Below are 12,179 nucleotides of genomic sequence, written 5' to 3' on the forward strand. Positions count from 1 at the left end.
AGAGACGACCAGTATTTTGAAGAGTGAGGTAACGTGTGTTTCCCCATTGTGACCATGATAACACCAGATCAAGGGAGACACAGAGGGGAGCACGAGATTTCTGGCTCTTCCCATTTCCATGCACATGACTGACCTCACTGTTCTAGAAGAATGCTGAATGGTATTAGCAGACCCCATTCTTTAGTGTGGAATGACAAATTGTTTTCCATTGCCTGTAAAAGATTCATATTCTCACTAGGGTCTCCTATATCTTACTAGGTTTGTCAACTCATATTCCTCTCCTTAGGAGACACTTGATCTCCAAGTATCTCTGACATAAAGACACAATTACATACAAAAGATCGTAGCATGGTCTAGGGATATTGCCTTATTCAAACTATCTCTAAAATCCCAACTGGGTTGATAGGAGGTGGTGAAATAATGGAAAACTACTGGGTTAAGTCATTTCTAGGCGGTGTATATCTACTGATGAAGAAGACCATAATCACAGACTTGTTAGTGAGCAATAGGAGATTGCAGATGGTGATAAGGAGAATGGGGCAGCACCAGAGACCAATTTAAACCACGTCACACCTGGGCCTGGCTCCAGCTTTGGTTTGGGCGCTCCTACGGGAGCAGCGAGACGGCAGCATCTTTTCCTGTCTTCAAGTGCCTCAGGAATTACACGGGAAGTCAGTTACACCGGCCTGGCAAATTTGGATGACAAACAGTGGATGTCTTTCCCAGGCATCATTACACTTCCCCTGTTAACACTTCCCATTGTGGAAAAATCTAAACAAGGCAGAATTAACGGGAATCCAACATTTTCCTTTCTATAGTGAAAAGTTTCCTTGACTAACTCCATTAGGAAACTACATGTTGGGGGGTTAGGAAATTAGAGAAAGAAAGCCTTAACACCAGTGCATAATTATTTTTTAACTCTATGTGTTGAAAATAAATATCTGATCAAAAAATGTTACACATGCAACAGGTTGCCCTAAAGCAATGATGAAGAACAGTCTATACACAACAATACGGATGAGTCTCATAGATGAAATGCTGAGTGAAAAAAGAAAACATAAAAAAGAGAACATGTTGCAAGATTCTATAGATAAAGTGCAAAAACAGGTTGGACCAACCTGTGCTGTTGGAAATCAGGAAAGCGGTTACCCTTGACTGAAAAAAGTAGTGGAGGAAGCTGCTCGGGTGTGGTAACGATCTGTTTCTTGATCTGGGTGCTGATTACGCAGATGTGTTCAGCTGGTGAAAATTCATCAAGCTGTACATTCTTGACCTGTACCCTTTTTCACGTGTATTTTATACTTTGAAAAAGTTCAAACAGTAATTAGCAATCAAGACTAGCTAAGTGGGCTTCCCTGGTGGCGCAGTGGTTGAGAGTCTGCCTGCTGATGCAGGGGACACGGGTTCGGGCCCCGGTCCGGGAAGATCCCACATGCCGCGGAGCGGCTGGTCCCGTGAGCCATGGCCGCTGAGCCTGCGCGTCCGGAGCCTGTGCTCCGCAACGGGAGAGGCCGCAACAGTGAGAGGCCCGCGTGCCGCCAAAAAAAAAAAAAAAAAAAAGACTAGCTAAGTTAGCCTCAGCATTCTGGCTTGATAATGGTTTCATCTTTCTAGAAAAGAAGCCATCAATCATTTTAAGATGGGGCAAATTTAGGGGGAAATCTGAAGTTAAAAAATTCAGAACTTAGGTTTATTGGGTCATTTACTGAGCCATTAGGTTTACTAGGTTTATAGGTTTCTTTTCCACAGGTTACAGCAACATAGGTTTATTCCTTGATTCCAGCCCTTGAGGAGTCAGAGCACTTTGTCTTTTTCTTCTAAAAAGACAACCTCCACCTCCAACACCTGAGACATGCATTTAACCACGCTGGGTAACCATGGAAAGGTATTGGTAGGAGAAATTTGGTTTTATGTCCTATCAGATACAGAAAGTATTTAAAACTTTCCAGGGGAAGAGAGTCTGAAAACAAATAAATGTATGTTACAGATGGACATTCTAGACTTCTCTTTCTTCTTTCTCGAGATCTGTTCCCTATGTCCCTAGAGACTGTCGCATCTGCTGCTGCTGCTTCCTCCCTCACTCCCAGAGCCAGCCCTGAAAGAGCAGACTAGGGCCAGGGAGGGCTTCCCAGAAAAGCACAGATGGAAGTCACCTTAATAAGGAAACATTTTAAAAACTCACTTGAAATCCTAACACCCAGAGATAATAGATATATAAATAAGCACATATATATACACACATGTATATACATATATCATTCTAGACTTCTTTTTCTTACTAGCACTGAGTGTTGCTTATAACACATTTCACTAAAAAGGGCAGGGGTTGAAATACTTTATGGTATAAACCTGAGCATTCATATTAAAACAAAATGTTCACTTTATTAGAGAAATTATGACTTATTGAGCAAAAGCCAGGTACCGTATGTAGATGATATTTAATCTCACAGTGGACTTTAATCTCATAACAACCGTGCAGCACTGACATATCCTCTGTTTTATACACAAATGTGGAAATGGAGCCTCAGAGAGATTAAATAAGTGTGGCAAATTCATTTAATTCAGAAGTGGAAGAGTCAGGATTTGGACCCAGTTCTGAATGATTTAGAAGGCTTTGGTCTTTCCTTATAACATACCTCTCGTGAAGAGTAAGCCCTTACTGGTGTTTATCTTATTTGATTTAAATCAAAATTTTGAATTAAAAACTTTGAGTATAGTGTGAGATCTTCTGAAGCCAAAGGACTCTTATTCAATATTTAGTTGAAATATTTAGTGGTTTTTATTTATTTTGACCACAGAGGTGAATCATGGAAAGAGTCATTGTGAATTTTTTTTTCCTTTGAACATCAGTTTTTCCCCCCCTCAGCCCCACTAAAAGATAATTTCTTAATCAAAATTCAGTTTTTATAGCATTTTCCCAAGATTAAAAGGGCTCTATCATTTTCTGTAATGATAAAATTAATAGGTTATTCTTGTTTTTAAAAATTGGATATTACAAAAAAATCATAAATAATAAAATTTTTTAAATGCTTGAACTCCTAGAAAATAGTGGTTAAGAATTTGATATAAAATACACACACACAGGACTTCCCTGGTGGCACAGTGGTTAAGAATCCGCCTGCCAATGCAGGGGTCATGGGTTTGAGCCCTTGTCCAGGAAGATCCCACATGCCGTGGAGCAACTAAGCCCATGCGCCACAACTACTGAGTCTGTGCTGTAGAGCCCGCGAGCCACAACTACTGAGCCCGTGCACCTAGAGCCCGTGCTCCGCAACAAAGACAAGCCACCGCAATGAGAAGCCCGCGACCCGCAACGAAGAGTATCCCCCTCTCGCCGCAACTAGAGAAAGCCCGTGCACAGCAATGAAGACCCAACACAGCCAAAAAAATATAAGTAAATAAATAAATAACTGTTTAAAGTCCTTAAAAAAAATATGCACACACACATATTCCTAAACTTCTTTCTCTTTATAAATGCATGTATGGATTTTAATAAAAACTGAGACTAATATCCTTTGAATAAAAATAAATAAATCCAATATTACATGCTTTCACACCATGCCTTTACTTTATAGCGTTTACTACAGTAGTCAGGAAATAATGATTTACATCATCGTTAGTATTGCTAGTAGTTAAGTGCCCTTTGGAGCTAGACTCCCTGGTCTTTAATCCCAGATCTGTCATTGACCAGCTGTGTAATCCTGGGCAAGTCATCCTTCTTCCTCAGCTTCTTTATCTGCAAAACAGAAAAATAATATCTACCTCACAGGGTTGGTGTGAGGATTAAATAAATATATGTAAAACACGTAGAACAACATATGTCACATATTAAACCCAAATGTATTAGCTATTGTCTTAGTTGCCTAATGTTTTTCTTTCCAGTAAGTTCCATGCATGCAGGGACAAAGTTGGTCTTGTCCCCAATTGTGTCCTCAGCCTGGTACATAGTGTGTGGTCAGTAGCTGTTGACTGTTATTATTAATAGCATTCAATAAGCATCTGTTGAATGGATGAGGGAATACCCATTTACAGCTAAGGTATTTGATATTGATAGAGTAGTAAGAAAAGCCCACATTTTAGAATCAGACAAACAGATTACAAAGCCTTATTCCTCATCCTTAACTATTTACTTTCTTAGGGGGAAAGAGAGGTCAACATATTGAACTTTTATGACCCTGATTTCCCATTTGTAAAATGGAGATAACAGTTCCTTCTTGCAACATTGTTACATGGATTTGAGACAATTGTGTTAGTTTATCAATAAAGAGTAACTATTTCTTGTACAAATATCACATTATAGTATCCAGAGTATTATGTAACCCTAAGGGGTGTGATTCATGTGTAATACAACATAAACGGTGTCCCCTGGAATAGTCACTGCAGGAGCTTTGAGGGTATCCACTTATAAAAATGACAAAGTAGCCCTGTATTAGAGTCTCTCGGTTTGGATATTTTGGGGGTCCATAAGAGCAATTTAGGAGCAACGTTAGCTGCAGAGACCTTCTGCAGGTGATATTTTCATTTTAAAGCCATGGAAAATAAGACATAGCTATGCACTCAGGACCTGGGGTTAAACTCAAGCCTTTTAAATTCCAAGTTCACTATTCTCTAAAGCCCAGTAAATACAGGGTCAGAGAAAGAAGGGTAAAGCAAACTCTGATTAACTAGTGTCAGTGTTTGTGCTAACTGCTCATTTATCATTCAGCATCTACCAGATGCTCCAGAGCTAAGGAACAACAACTCCATTCTGCACCCCATCTCTGTCCTGCATCCTAGGGTGGATGCTGTTCAACTGGTATTCACAGTCAGGACGGAGTCTCAGAATACAAAGGGAACCTCCTCTCCAATCAGATGAACAGGATATCTGGCAATAACAAGTTGCTTCTGAGGAAAAGTGAGTTTCTTGGCATACTCCTTGTCAGCATTACAAAGCTGAAAGTTAGATTTATCTTCACTTATGGCAGCACACCCTGCTGCCCAAATGCCTTGTTTGTGTGCCTTTGCTATTGTTGGTGGGGTGCATGAGTCAGAACCCCAGCCCACAGGTTTTCCCAGGACTTTCTTATTATGGGCATGATCCGGAAGTGTTTGATAGGTAGTCATAGGCTGACACACAAAAGAGCCAACCTGGGGGCTGGCTAGGGCTTGGCCAGGGAGGCAAGCTTGGGCATTACATTTCAATAGAGCAGGAAGGGGAAGTGGTGGCCTATAACCTCAGGGAATATTTCCAGATGACCCACCGAATCTCTCTCCTGCTTTGAGGAAGTGGCCTAGCCTACAATAGCACCAGCCATGGGAGAAATGCAAACCCTAACCCGGAGAAGCAGACCCTTACCCAGAGGGGAATAGTTCAGGGCCACCACCAGATTCTGTTACAATTTTTAAAAGCACTCAAGAGTTGGCAAAAAATAAAATCTTGGGTTAACTGTAACTAGAATATTGGCTTTCTCTTTGTGGAAGAGTTGGTCAATCATACCTGTCTGTACCAGTTCCCCCAAAGAACAGAAAATATACTGAGGTCGTAGCAAGAGGAATTTAAGCTAGATGTAAAGGAGAACTTCCTGAATACTAGTTTAATTACATGTTGGAACTATTTTTTTTTTTCAGGGGAGAACTGTTCAGAGTCCTTCCTGCAAAAGGAAAGCTAAAATGATCTTGTAGCTAACCAGACCTCTGCAGGGTTTGGATCCATGCTGACATTTATTCTGTTATCCCTGAGATGAAGTGTGTTGGAATAAGTGAAAATGTTTTGTATTAGTATTTTTTCATTTTTATTTGCAACCCATAAATAGATGCATTAGGTTTTTTTTTTAATTGAAGTATAGTTGACTTACAATGTTGTATTAGTTTCAGGTATACAGCAAAGTGATTCAGTTTTCAGATTGTTTTCCATTCTAAGTTATTACAAGATATTGAATATAGTTCCCTGTACTACACAGTAGGTCCTTGTTGTTTACCTAGTTTATGTATAATAGTGTGTATCTCTTAATCCCAAACTCCTCATTTATCCCTCCCCCACCCCTTGCCCCTTTAGTAACCATAAGTTTGTTTTCAATGTCTGTGAGTCTATTTCTGTCTTGTAAATAAGTTGATTTGTTGTCATTTTTTAGATTTAACATATAAGTGATATCATATGATATTTGTCTTTGACTTACTTCACTTAGTATGATAATCTCTAGGCCCATCCATGTTGCTGTAAATGGCATTATTTCATTTTTTTATTATATATATCTTTATAGATGGATTAGGTTTTGATCTTGATAATTCTAACATTTATGAGCACAGTTGCAAGCAATTTTCAGGAGTTAATTATCTAGCTGTGGCCAATTTCAGGAGTTAATTATCTAGTAGAATCATACACATAAATAAGATATGTATGACACAATGGGAATTCAGAGTTCTGTTGAATTTTAGTAGAGGAAAAGATTACTCCAATTTAGAAATTTAGGAAAAATCCCCTTTTGTGAGCTGGGTCTTATAGGATGGGCTAGACTTAAATAAATGGAGAATGGGGAAAGTGGAGGTAATGGCTCAAGTAAAGATTCGGAAACAGAAAAGCACAGAGTGAATTCAAGGAAAAGCAACTACTCTAGTGTGTCTGGAACCTAAGTTGAGGTTCAGAGACTGCGCTGGCCAGACCTCCAGTGCACAGTGCAGTGCTGAATAGAAGTAGTCGTGGCTAGTGTGTGGTTGGTGTGTCAGTACAGGTTCTCCAAGAAATAGGCACTTAGATGGGTAGACGTTCAAGAGCTGTGTTGACCATTAAGTTGTTCTTAGTATTTTCTTTAAAAGAAACACCTGTGAAGGATAAAGGGACCAGAGCAGAAGTAGATAGGAAGAGCCTCCAGGATGGGGTACAAGCATGGCACCTATAAAAAGAAGAGAAAGGAAGGAGAAGTGAGTAGGAAGGATTTCAGACTGTAGCACAGCCCTGAGACAGCTTCAGCCAGGCCAAAAGGGAATCCTTGAGGCAAGGTTGCCCATTAGAGGAGTCCACACCCATATGATGGGCTCAAGCTGTATGAGAAATTTTGTCAGTCACTGACTGAGAGCAGCCTGAATGATGTGTAGCCTCAGCATGAAAGTGGTGGTGGATCCAGAGGGGTAGCAGCTAGGAATGTCAGTCAACTTGGCTCCCTAAACAGGAGATCTGAGTGGTGAATTTCACGGGCTACTACAGTTGGTCAGTAGCATTGGCTGACCTCCAATTAAAGAGGCACAGCTTCTAACAATTCACCATTAAGGATGATGTTTGTCATAGTGTTTACTAGGAATCCCTTTTTTTTGGTTAAGGAAATTCCCTCTTCTAGCTTGCTAGAAGCTTTTCTTTTCCTTTTTAAGAATCATGAATTCTTTTTTTTTGCAATATTGATTGAGTTGATTATGGGGTTTTTCTCCACTAAGCTATTAAGAAGGTGATTATGGCTAGAAATTTTCTAATGCAAATTCTACCCTTATAGTTCAGAAATAAATTGAGCATGAAGTTATATTTTTTATTTTCTGCTATATTTGGCTTGCTAATACTGTGTTTAAGATTTTTTCACATATATCCATAAATGAGATTGGACTGTGATTTCTTTTTCTTGCAAAGTCTTTATCTGGTTTTTAAATCAAGGATATTTTGGCCTCCATAAAATAATTGGGGGATAGTTCTTTTCATATCTCTAGAAAATGTTGGATATATTTGGAAAAAATCTGGGTAGTTTTTTTTTTTAATTCGTAGAACTCACGTGTAAAACTGTCTGAGCCTGATGTTTACTTTGTGGGAAGAGTTTTAACTCCAGTTTCAAATTCTTTATTGATTATAGGAGACCATTCAGGCTTTTTATTTCTTCAGGAGTAAATAGTAAATTTGGCAAGTACATTTTTTTCAGCAAATTTGTTTATTTTGACTATTACCAAATATATTTTTATTAAGTTGTTCTTAATGTTTTAATTAAAGAAAAATCATCTCTGATATCATTAGCTGTATCTTTTCTATACTCATAATGTTGTATATTTATACCATTTTTCTTTATTTCCTTGATCAGTTTGTCTACTTTTTGATCCTCTTTGATTCTCTATTTTTTTCTATATATTAATTTCTGCTCTTAAATTTATTATTTCCCTCTTTTTTTTACTTTCTTATGGTTTATTCTATCATTTTTGTCCTCTAACTTCTTAAGTGGGGTGTTTAATTTTTGCCTTTTTGCTTTTCTAATATAAGCATTAAAATGATAAAATTTCCTTGATATTTCTTTTGCTGTACTCCACAATTACCAAATGTAGTATCTTAAATATTATTCAATTATAATCAAATTTTTGTGATTTTTTTGACTTAGGAGTTATTTAAATATTTTAAAATTATTAAGCATACTGGGATTTTCAAAAGTTTATTTTTTTTAATTAACATAACAGAGGAAGCTTTGATCTGTATGATTCTGGTTCTTTAAAACTTACTGACACCTGCTATATAGTCTATGATATGATCTATTTCTGTACATGTTCCATGTGTAATAGAATTGATTAATTGTTGTGTTCTATACACCTCCATGAAATCAAACATAGACGTTTTTGCATGAGGAGTGCAGTTGAATATACTCTTTGATGAAGATGAGAGGCCTGATATCTATAAAGCTGGGCTCTTTAAACATATTGCAGTGTAGCAACAAGCAGTAGTTTCTAATCTCTGGGCCTTAACTTCCCTCTGGGTAAGGAGCTTTTATTTTTAGCATCCATATATAATCTGTATTTTCTCAATTAGTGGGTAATAAAAATAACTACTATCCTGTAATTTTTAAACTTTAATGAGTATTCTTCATAATAGAAAAGTTCAGAAACTACTCCGGTGAGTATATGCTTTCTAAGGAAATACTGATTTCTCTAGAACATTCACACAGTGCTTCAGAAATAACTAGCACAATTGTGCAATGTCATAGGTATCATCAAACATGCCTCCTGTCTGTTAACTCTAAATCCGCCTGAAACTGACCACATAATCAAAAATGAGCTCAATGGACAGGTCCCAGCACACTGAGACAGGGGAGGCTAGTTTGCATGAGGGTTTCTGTCAAAACTCTATTTTGGAAACTAAACTCGGATTGCTTTCATTTAAGGGTCAGAATTGATTCAAACCCACATCTTTAAAATCCCTTAGTTTGGGAACTTTTTCCATCCTCAGTCTCCTCCACCACTTGTCTTCGTGAATCCAAAGCCATTTTGACATATCCTTGACTCAATCCTATATTAAGAATAAAAGAGATATGTTCAAGCAGAGGAAATATAACAAAGGAGGGACTTTCCTACAAGATCTTTGTAAAAGAAAAAAAAAAGAACATTTGCATAAACCATTTTTAACCAGAGTCTTTGTTTTGTGTCTTTCCTTTCTGAATTCTTTGTTACACTCCCTTGCAGTCCCCCTCCCAGTCTCTGGACCCCAACCAGTGACCAAAGCCTTGATCATGTTTCACTTTGGAATCTTCCTGGCTCCACCGTAGTCATCATGCTTGAATGATTACATTTACTGGCCAGTCTCCCTCCTTCCGCTTCTTTCCATTCCTAAACCCCTAGACGTGCTGATCTTCCCAGAACATCATTGTGATCCTGTCCCTCTCCTGCTCAAGTTTTCCCAGAAACTACCGAGTAAACTTCATCAGTGTTAGTCTGGTGTTTAAAGCTATTCTGTACCTTTTCCATTGCTGGTTCTCTGCTAAGCTTATAAACCTGTCTGACATCTCTGACTTCAATACCTTTGTCTTGGATACTTAACTTACCTTCTGGTTCCTAATTAGACCTCCCTCAGAATCTACTTTAGCTATAAATTCTGCTGTCCTTTGACAAGTGGCCCCTGTCTACTCTGGACCGTGGTGTCTCTTAGCTTGCACACCCAGCATGCCATAGTTCACACTGCCTCCACTTGCAGTTAGAGGTGTTTTCTTCCCTCCACCTCCAGACGCTGGGCCCCTCAGGGCATGACTCAGCCCCTGTGTGTTCCAGCCTCTGGTAACATTTCTTATAATAGGGAGTTTGCAGTAGATGTTTAATTGGTTAGTTGAAAACCCCTATCCCATGCCATCAGCCCCTCTTCACACTAAACATGCCCATATAATTTAACACTCAATAACCATTTTGAGCATCTATTGACCTCCATATATAGAGATGTGTTCTAAGGATGCTGAGATCAAGAAACACAGCCTGTTCTCTCAAGGTCACTTTCTTGGATGATTTTGGTGTGAACTGGGGAATGGACACATTCTTATCGCCTGCTCAAGGAGCCCAGCATTAGTATTTAAAATCAAATCTGGGACTTCCCTGGTAGCGCAGTGGTTAAGAACCCCCCTGCCAATGCAGGGGACATGGGTTTGAGCCCTGGTCCGGGAAGATCCCACATGCCGTGGAGAAACTAAGCCCATGCACCACAACTACTGAGCCTGTGCTCTAGAGCCTGCCTGCCACAACTACTGAACCCACGTGCCTAGAGTCCGTGCTCCACAACAAGTGAAGCCACTGCCATGAGAAGCCTGTGCACTGCAACGAAGAGTAGCCCCTGCTCATCGCAACTAGAGAAAGCCCATGCACAGCAATGAAGACCAAAGTGCGGTCAAAAAATTTAAAAATTAAAAAATAAAATAAAATCCACTTTGAGTGATTTTTTAAATTCCCTTTTCAGCATTAGACACAGAGCTCCTTTATTTTATTTTTAATTTATTTATTTTTAAAATTTATTTTATTTATTTTTTAATGTATTAGTTTAATATCTTTATTTTATTTATTTTTGATTTTATTTATTTATTTATTTTAAATGTGTTAGTATCTGCTGCACAGCAAAGTGATTCAGTTATACATATATATTCTTTTTCATATTTTTTCATTATAAGATATTGAATATAGTTCCCTGTGCTATACAGTAGGACCTTGTTGTTTATCTATTTTATATAGTTTGTATCTGCTAGTCCCAAACACCTAATTTATCCTTCCCTACCACCTTTCCCCTTTGGTAACCATAAGTTTGTTTTCTGTGTCTACGAGTTTGTTTCTGTTTTGTAAATGTGTCCATTTGTGCCATATTTTAAATTCTGCGTATAAGTGATATCATATGATATTTGTCTTTCTCTGTCTGACTTCACTTAATATGATAATCTCTAGGTCCATCCATGTTGCTGCAAATGACATTATTTCATTCTTTTTTATGGCTGAGTAATATTCCACTGTGTATATATATCACATCTTCTTTATCCATTCATCCGTTGATGGACATTTAGGTTGTTTCCATGTCTTGGCTATTGTAAATAGTGCTACTGTGAACATTCAGGTGCATGCATCTTTTCAAATTAGAGTTTTCTCTGGATATATGCTCAGCATCATATGTAGCTCTATTTTTAAAGTAACCTCCATACTGTTCTCCATAGTGGCTGCACCAATTTACATTCCCACCAACAGTGTAGGAGAGTTCCCTTTTCTCCACATTCTCTCCAGCACTTACTGTTTGTGGACTTTTTAATGATGGCCTTTCTGACTGATGTGGGGTGATACCTCGTTGTAGTTTTGATTTATCTTTCTCTGATAATTAGTGATGTTGAGCATCCTTTCATGGGCCCGTGGACCATCTGTATGTCTTCTTCAGAAAAATGTCTACTTAGGTCTTCTGCCCATTTTCTGATTGGGTTGTTTGTTTTTTGGTATTGAGTTGTATGAGCTGTTTGTATATTTTGGAAATTAAACCCTTGTCACACACAGCTCTTTTTAATATCACCTTTCCTTACTTGTTAAACAGACACTTACTAACCATGTGGACTTAAGTTATTTAATGTCTCTGAGCCTCAGTTTCCTAAAATTTGAAATGGGGATAATAATACCTGTGGCCAAGGATTAAATTCTATGAGGAATGTAACCCAGATGTCAGGTAGGGTCTCTCTGCCCCTTAAAATCCAGATTATTAATGGATTATTATTAATAGATTATACAATGCATTATACTACCAATCATTATGGAAGCCCAAAACCCTCTCTGAGGGTTCTCAAAATTCTCAGACAGCTTAATTTTCATGGTCACTTTGGTACTGATTTTCTTCTAAATATTTTGTTTCTGCCAAAATATTTTGTTCCAACTTTGCTTTTTGTGGCTGTTCTTTCATATCTGCTGTTTTCCCAAACTAAGGAAGCAGTCTCTTTACCTTAAACTCCTCCTTCAAAGCAACCTGA

Source organism: Grampus griseus (genome assembly GCF_964374135.1).
Source record: "Grampus griseus genome assembly, chromosome: 1".
NCBI lineage: Eukaryota > Metazoa > Chordata > Mammalia > Artiodactyla > Delphinidae > Grampus > Grampus griseus.